Consider the following 12,910-nt stretch of genomic DNA (forward strand, 5'->3'; position numbering starts at 1 on the left):
ATATATAGTGGTTTATGATTCCCCGTAAGTCTAGAATAATGGTTTCAAATGCTGTGTAGTTTGTCTCTCTAGAAAACTATTTTTTAAATGGGAGATGGCTCCCAATTTTCCAGAAGATCTTTTACTGAAATCCTTCGTTTGCCAAATTCTCTCCTAACCTTTAATTGAGAAATATATTTTGTATATATTTATTTGTTTGGTCTCCTGTCCAGGAACTAAATTTCTGAGCGTTTATCCATTCCGAGCCAGTGAGAACCTTCCTGTCTTACATTAATTTATAGCCTATAATATAAATTGACACTAATTCAGAATATAAAATTACAGGTGATAGGTAATAAAACGGATGGTCGATACGTCGCTTCAGAAAGTTAAATAAAATATGAAGTATTATGATGTGGTTTTATTAAATTCTTAGTAATTATTATCAAATAATAAATATAATGAGCATTAGGATATGTTTTTACCTAAATATTCATTTTATAAATAATTGTTTTAGCATTAATATTTTAAGTGTAGTGACTGTTATGATGACCTCGAGGCGAAATATATATGGATAAAAAAAATTAGTTTATAATTAATTATTTAATCAAACCTCATAATTTATCAATAAATAATAATATATTTTTATAAAACATATTCATTCCAATACAGAATTTAAAAATTTAATTTATAAATAAATAATATCTTGCAAAATTAAGGAAATATTTGAACAACACATTAGCAATGAAAATATAACATATTTTACGTTATAAATTTCCAAAGTTTTTACAAAACTTCCTTGTAAAAATAATTTAACGTATACTTTTGCTTCAATAATTTTCATTCCATGATTCAAAAGAATTTTGGTTTCCTGCAGGACAAACTTGGTTTAAATTTTCAGAATGATTGGAATTTAAATATTTTTTGTAAATAGACTGGATTTTTAAAAAAAAACATTGAGAACACCACCCAAATCCAACGAAATTTCTTAATATTGGAAGTTTTTATTTAGGTCAAATTCTGTGATATGAATGATAGACTGTTTAAATGTGTGGTTTTGATTGTTAATATTCATAGAAAGAATGGGATGAACCATAATTCTCGATTAATTAAAACAAAGTATCCCTTTTTCTTCACAAACCAAATTTAAATATTTTATAAAAAAAATAATAATAAATAATGTGATTTTTCTATATATTGTAATATCGTTTAAATACGGTATGGTAGAGCAAAATAAAAACAAAACAAAAAAATACAAAGCTAAATAAAAGATTGTTAATTGATATTTTGTGTAGTTTTTAGGTGGCAAAAGTTTTTTGAGTTTATATTCAAAGAACTGTGACACTCTACAAATGCCATCGAGACAATATTATCTAATCGAAGGGCTCCCTTTGTTATCAAATATAGGTTTTCAGAACTTACATAGAGTCGCTGCATACAGAGATCGCGTTAGATCGCTTTATTGAAAGGGTGGTTCAGTGAAAAAAAAAACCTTAACAATGATTCAATCACTATTTAATGATTGGGTCATATGTATATATATATATATAATATATTCAATTAAATTTCTGTTATTTCTTTCGAATGAATACCTCCAGCATTTATTTTTAAGGTGTTAGGTGTAAGCTATTGAAATTATTTTATTTTAAATTAACTTTTAAAAAATTATCAAGATAACGATAAAGATGAATATAAACTTAAAAATAATCAATTAATCATTATTAATAATATTAAATTAATATTAATAAGTAATTAAAAAGTATCACCAAAACAAATATTAAAAATGTTTACTTAAATTTTGAGATTTATTTATTGAAAAATTACATAACTTATAATGTAAAATTAATTGAGAATCAAAGTTTTGTATATTGGACGTAAAAGGTACTGAAAATAAGTTTCATCTCTTCGAGAGCTAACAATACATCAATAAAAGTTTGGATTATACATAATTAATGAATTAAAATTAACTATTACTATTTTTATCCAAATAGGTACAAACAAAATTATAAATTAAATGTTGCTATTTTAGATTAGTTAAACGGCCAAGGAAAATCTCGAACCTAAAGCTTTAATGTGTTGTCCTAACCCCACATTCATTATGCGTTTTATTCAGTCAGAATGATGTTAATAATGAAATAGTTATAAATATATGTATACTAAATAATTAAAAATATTTTCTAAAATGGTTTATAATACTTCTATATTTTCCTCTTTTGCCAATACCAGCGTCGAGGAGTTCTCCATCTAGTTTCTTGGTCGCTGATTGACAGCTTCATTTGGTTGAGGGATTTGCCTCGTTTACCTCCGATCCTCTGTATATATTTCTGGTATGTTACTTTAAGACGTCCCCTATAGACCGATTCTTCCATATTGATAGAATCCATGTCCAAACAAATTGAGCTGCCGCCTTTCCAGAGTTGTTTTGAGTTTAGGGATTTCCAGCTGCATTCTTACACTCTCATTTTTAATGCGATCTCTCCTATTTTTCCAAATAAAGCTCCGAACGAAAATCATTTCTGCTGCTGTAAAGCGACTGGTATGTCTGTCCAACATTGTCCAATTTTCTCCGCCGTAGGTGAGTGTAGGTAGGCCAGTCGACTAATACACGTGGATTTTGGTGTTCTTATGTACTTTGCGGTGATCGAATACACATATAATATTCATTACAATTGGAAAATAATTAAAAATATGTTTTTAATTATGTGGAGAACGAAACCAGGAATACATTTTTTTAATGATCCCGGCCCAGTATTAAAATTAAATATCAAAGATACAAATTTTAGTGTTAAATTTGATACAGGGTTCCTATATTAATATTATTAAATTGTATTTGGGATAATTTTGTTTCTTAACCCTATTTTGAGTTGAATTTCTCCATCTGAAGAGAAACTGTGCGTGCAAAATATTTCAGAACTTTTGGATTTCATGTTTATGTTAAAGGAAATGTTCCAATGCACTACTTGTTTGTTCCATTTGATACCGTTCGAACCCGTAATGAACAAAATAGAGTGAAAAAAATGTTTTTATCCCTTAATTTCAATAATATGATTTTTACCATATTTAGTAACAGTTGTAACTACTATACGACGTGTACTTGACTTTTATTGCAGGCCTTTTGACTTTGAGGCATGACTTAGAGCTAAGAAAATCTTAGACTGCAGCTGTCCGCTTCTATTGTGTCGCTTAGCATAAACAGACTTCTCTTTGTACCTGGGTCAATGTAACAGAAAAGCTAAATCTCTGACCCAATAATAATGACAAGTAGTGCCTCTAAACATATTTTTTTTCCTCTACCAGATTTAGATAGATGGATAGAAACACAATTTTATTCTGTGACGGGGTCCCTTTAGGATAACTTATATGTACAATTAAAAGAAAAGAAATATAACCAGAAACTAGAGTTTTCGTTAAAAACTAAAATAACTTAATTCATACACTGTTTATAATATAAAATACGTAAATAAAATAAAATAATCTCAATTAAAAAACAAAAGAAGTACAACGTAAAAAAACAAATAAATAAAATCATCAATTTATATGTGAAAAAATTAATAACTTCTATAATAGTATAAAATATTATCTGATATATAAATAAATATCAAATCTGTAAAAGAAAAATAAATTCTTATTCTAAATTAAAATAAAAGAAATACTAAAGCCAAATAAAATAAAATAAAAATTTAAATAGTTAATTACTTGGCAATTCAGAATTGTATTATTTTGAGAGTAGGAAGTTTAATATCTACACAATATTTATTTTTATGAATAGTTGTCCTCTACGAATTTCCATAGTTGACGTTTCCGCAATTAAAAATACATTAAGTAGTTTTCTTATTGAAAGACAATTGATGATCTATTTTTTCCTTAACTAGGTGAGTTATCAGCGTTCTTACTCCATCAGCCATTTATTTTTATTAATTTCACATTAATAAAATATTCCTTTTGACGTTTCGGACTGTCCGTCCATCTTTAGGTAATATTTCCGTCCATCTTCAAAATAGTTACGAAGTTCTATCACATTTGAAGTTCAATTTTGCATACATTTCTATTATTGTTTTTTCTTGGGTTTCGTTTTCATTTTCTTAAATTCTTTGGCATTAAAATAAACGATTTTCTGTTGTTTGTTTTTTTTTTTTTGTCCTTTTTTCATTTTTTTCTCGGCTTAAATATCTTGCATTTTAAGATCCAGAAAAATATTTGTCATACTTATCTTTTCACTAGGTAATTTTCATTTAGTTCAAACTGGCTCATTAAATTCAATTTCTTCCATCATTTTGAATAAGCTGTATAAATTAAAGAAGAATTTCACTAAAAAAACTAATAATGAAAATAAAGTTATTTACAAAAGACTTAAAAGATTATAGGACACATTTTTTGTCTGATTGCTAATCAAAATTTCGTCGTTTTTAGACCTTTACACGATATCAATGGAAAAACATTTAAGAAAGAGATAAAATAGTAATGAAAAAATTATGATAAATTATCAATAATAAAAAAGTGAATTAGAAAGAAGACCCAATTTAACTATTTTTCAATATAATTAATAACTTTCAAATGTAACAGAACTTTGTAACAATTTTTCGATTTAATACCTGAAGCTGGAAGGAAAATCCGAAACGGCCAAATGATTATTTTATTTATGTAAAACTAATGAAAATAAATGAAAAATTTAATAACTCCTTATACATCAAATTTAAATTATGTTATTTATATTATAATCTGTTACATCTTTTACTTGGATTCAAAATTATTTTTTTTTTTTTTTTTAGAATTTGTATTATAAAATACATAAATGTATTAATCACATTATTTTAATTTTATATACACTTTTATAATTTTAATTAATTTTGCACTTATTTTTATTGTATTTTATGTTATAATGAAAGATCTTTGATATGGGAATAGCTCGAAACGACCACAGAGGTGGTGTTGAAGTTTATTAGGGACAATTATATTTACATGATTATATCAAAACTATTGTATACGTTGTTTATTACATTATGTAACACCTTAAATAATTACTATAAAAACGGGATCGTGAAAAATATTTATAAAAATGTATAGTTCTTTTAAATAATAAATATAAAAATAATAATGAAGGTTTAGTGTTTAAATCAAGTTTTACATCGGAAAATATTTTACAGGGTTTTTGATTGTTTAATTAAAATAAAATATTGGTATATAATTACAAGTAATAATTTAGCGTACATTATAAATATTATAACCAATGAGTCTATTAATTTTTGTAATAAATTTTCAGTTTAAAGCTCGTGGAAATGAAAATAAAACTTTAATGGGGAAAGAGATTTTAAGTTAAATAATTTTAAAGTATAAAATTTGCGAAAATCGTATCTTGTATCGAGAAAAAAAAATTATGCTACAGAATAATCGACAATAACTAATACAATTAATTCTAATCCTATCATTCTATCTTTACTAGTTGGGAGTATTTTTTTTTATACTCGTAAGATAAATTAATAATTTTTTAACCATCCCAGATGAGACAAATCTATCAATTGTTTATTATTCTTATTCACATTTTTATTTTATTATTTTAGGAGAATTTATTCATGATTTTAATTTTTATTCTTTAGTTTTTATGTATTCCTCATTCGAATGAAAGGAATTAAAATAACAAATTATCACAAAATTGGATAAATAACCTCTGGCATAATTTTCGTTTTATTCTTTTTTTTTTTTTATTATTATTATTGTTAAAATTATGACTTTCAATGCCATATTTAATTTTCGCTTTGCTTGATTTTTATTTATGAAGGAATACGAATGTTTACGTAATAGCAATAGTAAAATAATTAGGTAAATAGGAATTAACCTGCTTAGACAAAATTCCTCTTGCCATTATTTACCTAGATATTTCAACTCGAATATCTTACGTTTCAAACAATTCGTTTCAGAAACCGTTCGGATGCGTTTATTTTTTACTTGTATTTTTTTTCATTGATAGCTAAGCTGTCTTAGATAATCTGGGTTATAAAGATATCAGTTTTCCCCTGTTTAATTCTTTCCTTATAATTTGCTAACTACAACATAGATTAAAAGTTAGGTAAAAATCTATAAACATAAATCAGTGTTTGTTCGCAAAAAAAATAAATAAAAGATAATAATAATAATTCAACCAATTAAAAAATTTCAAAATGATTAAGAAATTTCATGTTTTTTTTTTTCATAGAATATCAATTTTCTATCAGCCTAATTTTTAAATAAATTTACTCTTTGTTTGTTTAAACGTATATGTTTAACTGAATAAGAATAATAAATCTCAATACACCTCAGGAAACGTCAACTGTATCATAATTGTAATTATTACAGTTTACGATTTTATTATAATTTTTTTCATTTTAATTGTACTTTAACCGGGAGGTAAGATTACTTTAAGTAATTTTTTTAAATTTTATAAGAACGGATATTGGAATTTTGTTTGCTATATTAAAGGGTTACAATAATAATTTTAAAAAAATATTTCAGAGTTGCTTAAACTATTACTACTATTCTCACTACATTAAAATGTAATTTTTATTTTATACTAATGTTCCGGGTTCACGTAAAATTTCCATGTTCTATAATCCTTTTTGATACATAACTAAAATTTATTTGGAATCTCTTTAAACATTTTTTTAATATTAATTTTTAATATATCATCATTATTAACAATTAACTCAGTAAGACATGTAAATAAATTACAGTATTTCTAAAATTGAATTGATTTAGATAAATAAATGTTTCTGAATAAAGTGGAAAAAAAACACAAAACGCTGTAGTTAAAAAAAAGTTTAGTATAAAACGTCATTTTACAAATAATAAAAGGAGTTACCTATTTTGAATTTTTCTTTCAGAATAGAGAGACAGTTAAATATTTTCATACTAGTCAGAGGAGCAAAAAAAAATTTTTTTTCAAAGAAATTATAAAAATATTTAAAGTATTCCTATCATTTTAAAAGTTATTATTATTTAAAAGCATATTTTTTAAACATATTATAAAAAGTTCGAAATCTCTAAAGGGCTTTTTATAGATTATATATTTTTTAAATTTATTTTTTCACTGTAATTGATTACATAATATTTTATTGTCAGACATACAAGTCTTTTTCTGTTCGTAAAAAAGAAACGTCTAAAAACACGAATGCTGGGACTATTTCTAATTTTTATTTGCGCTAACGAATTATTACAGCTACAACATGCCTGTATCTAAAACGACAGCTGCTAATATTTTTGTAGACACTAATACAAGATAATACTTATCATGACAAATCTTTTTTTTTTTCCTCGCCCCAATAAATGTGAACAGGAGTTTTGCGCTGTTAGTAATCTTAGATTTCATAGTTTTTATTTTGTAATAATTGTTGGATTATTTTTAAATAATAATTTGTCAAGCAATTTGAAAATATTTTGATACCGTTGTATTGTAGTCAAAGGGAGGATTCGAAGAGCCCCAAAATTACAAAATATTTTTTACTGTTTTTTTAAGTAAAGAAATTATTATAATATTAGAAAATAGTATGTTATACATTTCTCAGTAATGAATTATTATTATAACGAATAAATGGAGTATGATATGGCCAAAATTTGGATGTGCACCCCTAAAAGAAATACTCGCTACACTGATCGTTGGTTTTATTGAAAGATTGTTAAAAATTTACTATTTCTCTGGCTTTGTATTGGGAACTCATAATTTCAATGAGCTGTTAAAATGTGTCTTCTTTCTAGGGCATTAAATAAAAAGAAAGTGACAATCGATCTGATCTGAATTTAAATAAATCACCCAGAAAAGAAAAAAAAAGAAGAAGAAAACAAGAAATACATTAAGAATAAATACACAATTTGGCTCGAAACTGGCTACACTGATCCCTGGGGTTATTAAAAGATTGTTAAACTTTTTTTTTCTCATTTCGTATTGGATAATTTTAATTTCATTGAGATATTTAGGAATTATAATCATCTTTCCAGGGCCCTCAAAAAATTGATAGTCCATTTAATCTGAATTTAAAGACTCGGTATCGTAAAGAAGTTGGTTGAAGTTTAAATATAAGATATTTGGTTATAGGCAGTTCTTTTATTTTTTATTTATGGACCCTAACACATTTATGTACTCCTACAAGTCAATCTGTCATCACCAGAGAAGGAATATAAAGTTTATTCCCTTAGGTCCGTCAAAGTGCCGAACAAAAACCGGCGGATAACAGAAATATTCCCGAGTTTCTGCCGGTCATTATCCTGGAGTGTGTAGAGGTTTCGACCAATCATGCTGATTCATTTCCAACTGACCCTGGCCCTGTATACAGCTAACAGTGCTAATTCTTCTTCAATCGACGTTAATTTTTTTATCTTTCAATAAGGCCGGCAAACGTTTACTTACAGACGTCATCTCCATTGAGGAATTAGTGGATATCCTCACTCAATAGTGAAATACTCGATTGCGCGCCGACAACGTTTTAAAAAAATAAATTAGATGCAATTGATGATTGTGACAAAAATAAATAAACTATAATAGTAATAATAAAAAAAATCTAAACCTTTCACGATTCGAATATTGAATTAATTGAATAACCATAAAAAAATTCAATTCAATTAACAATATATTTAACACTTTTCTAAATGTTGAATGTTTTTAGATAACCTAGAAAAATAAAGAATGATGCCTTTCGTTTCTTTATATAAAATTATTGTATCATCAATAATGTTGTTTATTATTGGTTGAGTTAAAAGACATAACAGTTTGGAGTAAGAACATAATTAAAATATAAGTGGATACAATTAAAATTTATCTTTTTATGAATGACTAATTAGTATTTAGATTATAAATTAATTTTTAGGCTAATTCGTCTACACAATGGATGATTTTGTAGTCTTAAAATCTGAAACATCATTACTCATCAACCGATTAATTATAATAATAATTACTTTTATTTAAAAAAATACAAATTCAGTTTCGAACAGATTCATATCAAATAAAATATATACATATACATACATATAAATATTCAGCAACTAAAAAATTATAATAAAATAAAATTAAAAAAATTATAAAAATGCAAAATTATGATTTATGAACGAACTAAATATAATTAAATAAATGCATACATAACTTTATACTAAAACCATATAGCTAACGAGAACATAAATTATAGTAAAATTAAAATTCACAAAAGAATAAAAGAAACTGATAAAATCAGAAAGAGTTAAAACAAGTTTAGAAAAATATCTACACGAAATAAAATAGTAGTAATAATAATCTTATAAATAAAAAAAAATTCAACCTTATATGGCAACCGATTGCCTATTTGTAATAGCATGGATTATGTTCGAAAAAAAAATGTGTTAAATATTTGCGATGAAATACCAAACGCCTTAATAAAATTCGGAAATTTTGAAGGGATTAAAAAACCTGTTAATTCAAAGAATTGTGCAGAAGCCAGTTTGTATTTTTAAAAATCATTTTTATTTTGTTTAATTAACAACAGGAGATTCACATTTTATTAATAATGCCAAATTGACTTTTCATGAGATTCAATAAGTTATTTTTATTTAAAAATATTAAAAATTTATATTTCATTACTTCACCAGTATTTTAAGGTTCACAACCTCACGCCAAAAATACGCTAAATCAATAATTACTAACAAACATTTTGATGTCTACAGTTTATGCTGTTCAATATTTAAATATTATTATCATTTTCGACGAATAGATGTAAATTAAATCCGATGTTATTTACATTTTTGTTAGAAATAATCATGTTTATTAAGTCACTTAGATTAGGGTTACTTTCTCTTCTGTAATCTGCCAGACACAAAATAAAAATAAATTTTGATAAATCAGATGTGCTGCTGTTGAAGCAAAGTAGTGATATGATTTTTATTTGAGAATTAGATAAGCTATATAATAGATATAAAGAAATATAAAACAACTTTTTTTCCGATTTTTGGCCGCTGAAAACGCATAAGGAGAAAATACGTGTTCCACGGTCAATTTTGTCATTCTATGATACAACCGAAAATTGAAAAAATTTAATTTCTGATTATTCTCAAATTTAGGATACAATATTAAATTAATTTATACTTATATGATATACACGATCATAACCTATTAACACGGTAAAACTCATGAGTAAATAATATAAAGGATTTTAAATAATAGAGGTGTAAGTGCATAATATGATATGCACCTATATTTTGAAAACGGCGTGAAAGAGGAAATGAAATTACCTCATCGCGGTGCCCGTATGAAAACAAGTGTTGTGTGCACTGAGTAGTATAAAAAAACAAAACATATATTAACATTGGATATACATAACATTACATGACACTAATATTCAAAATATCGATGGAACAATTATTTTCTCGAAAAAAACTTTTTGATTTTAATTAATAATTTTTTTTTTAAATAAAATTTATTTAATATTTTAAAATATTGAAATAAATGCAACATAAAAGAATATTTGTTTCGAATCGCCAGTTTCAAGCTCTTGGCTTTTTACGACAATTAGAGTCCGAGATTTTGGAAAATGATTCATTGCTGATTAGCCTATCAAAAGTAGTAACAATATTATTTGATAAATCATTTTAGTAGTACTTTAATATATGATTTTATTAAAATTTAAAGGCATAACTATTTCATCAATTTTAATAATTAAACATATGAACGAAAAAAAAATTACTGATAGAATAATTTTGCCTTTAAATTTTTAAAAAAATTACATTCATCTTAAATAAATTTCGTATATTAAATTATTTTAATTTTTTTAATTGTTTAAAATTAATTATAGTCCTAAATAGAATAAGTTGCTGGTAAATCCAAGAAATATAGGTATATTGTAGCAGATTCATTTTAATTCTGAAGATTCATTTAAAATTAGATATTTCGACTATATTTTATTTTCTGTTAATTGTAGTTAAATGATTAAAATAATTTCAATGTTTTTAATTTCAAGTTTGTCAATGATTTTGCTTATGAGATATCGTTATGAAAAAATATTTTAAGTCACATATCTTTGCCCATCTAGTTTCTCCGTTCTAAAATCTGTTAAATAAATTTAAAGAAAGGGAAGGAATAGATAAAAAATTCACTTCCTCAAATGAAAATTAAGAAGAATGAAGCTTTCTTCATCGATTGGTAGGAGAAAGAAGAACTGTATTACAAGTAAGTTAATCATATATCATATATTGTTTCAAACATATTATTATAACAGGTATCAAATGGCAAAAGTCAGAATAAATATATAGCCCCTTCCTTTTTTTTTTTTTCAAAAGTTTTGAGAAATTCAAAATTAAACGGAAGGTCTTAGTTATGGTGGAGAAAACAAATTTGAAATTTTTTCCAGTTCTCCTGGAATTTTCATCTCCTCCCAGACTAGAATTTTCAATGGAAAGAGATATTTTCAATAAAAGATACTCATAGAACATCTAATTTCATTGTGATTTCGTATCTCTGATTTTTTACTTTCACTCACCGATATATGGATCCCGATTAGGGACACGGACGGAATGTAAAAGAGGAAGAAAAATTTCGAATTTGAATTTTCGACGGAAATACACGTTTAGAGATCCCCTGGGTCCAAATCAGGCTCACAAAATGGTCTGTGTTTGTGAAACTAGCTTAAAAACAAAAAGTACAAAACTGAAATTAGGTAAAAAAATATGATATATAATATAGATGTAGAAAATATTTATGGAAAATATGGAATAATTATAATTAACCTTGATATGAATTTTAATAATAAAAGAAATAGGAAATTTAACCAAAATATAGTTAAAATAAAGAAATTAAATACCTGACCTGAGTGTAGGGAAGGGTACAAATATTTTTGTGATAAATTATAATAGAGAAGGTTGACTGTGACTAAAAGTTTTAATTTAGTTTAATGTGAAGAATTGACAAAGTAGGTAATTCGACATAAGCTAAGGCTTATTAATAAAATTATATGATTCCCTAAAGTTTTAATATATCATAGGGTAATTGTGGACTGAAATTAATGACGGGGGTAGAAAAGCCTGTATAAAGATTTTTAAAATTGATGGTTCTAAAATTGTAATAAGGTATGACAGACAAACGATTAACCTGGAATACTCAAACAAGAATGAAACGACAGGAAACAGCACGTCGATTTCGACTATTACAACGCTTACTAGACAAACGGTCTAAACTTCCAACACATTACAAAAGACTGATCTACATGACTGTAATAAGGCCAATCTGGACATATGGAGTTGAGCTTTGGGGCTCCACTAAACCTTGGAATTCCTCTCGTATTCAATCCATAATCCTTCGTAAAATCCTCAATGCTCCTTTCTTTGTCACAAATAAAATCATATAGACCTTAATGTTCCTGATGTAACCGATCTAGCCCGAACCAGATATCACTCCTTCCATTGTAAACTCCCTAACCACTCAAACCCCCTAGTTTCTAATCTTGCATCCTCTTCCATTCTTGACAATCCTCCGAGGCGCCTTAAAAGAAGATGGCCACGAGACCTGCTAATGAAAAACGTCATTAGAGTGCTGCCAATGGTAGTTTCTCTACACGCCTGTAACACGCCAATTTAACCGAGATCAGTTGTACAGTTGTAAATAGTTGTTATTTGTTTAAAATCATATGTATAACAGAAGCTGTTTGCGATAGATTGTCCTTGAGGTTGGCCGAGACTAAAATTGGATAAACTTTATTTATTTAAACAATAATAACCAGTCTCAAGAAAGTATAAAGGTTATATACGAAATTGGATATTTAGGGCTTGTGTATATCTAGGATGTTACAGCAACTCTTCCGGTATGATCGAACAACCGGAATTACAACTATATATAATCGATTTTGCATTTTTTTATCTAAAAAATCTTTAATGATTTTGATTAAACTTGGTATTTACCAACTTACCAAATTTACAATGTGCAATGAAATGGTCTTTTTAATATTGGATA

This window comes from Halyomorpha halys, unplaced genomic scaffold (assembly GCF_000696795.3).
Source record: "Halyomorpha halys isolate HHAL.00 unplaced genomic scaffold, Hhal_1.1 Scaffold326.1, whole genome shotgun sequence".
In the NCBI taxonomy this organism is placed as follows: Eukaryota; Metazoa; Arthropoda; class Insecta; order Hemiptera; family Pentatomidae; genus Halyomorpha; species Halyomorpha halys.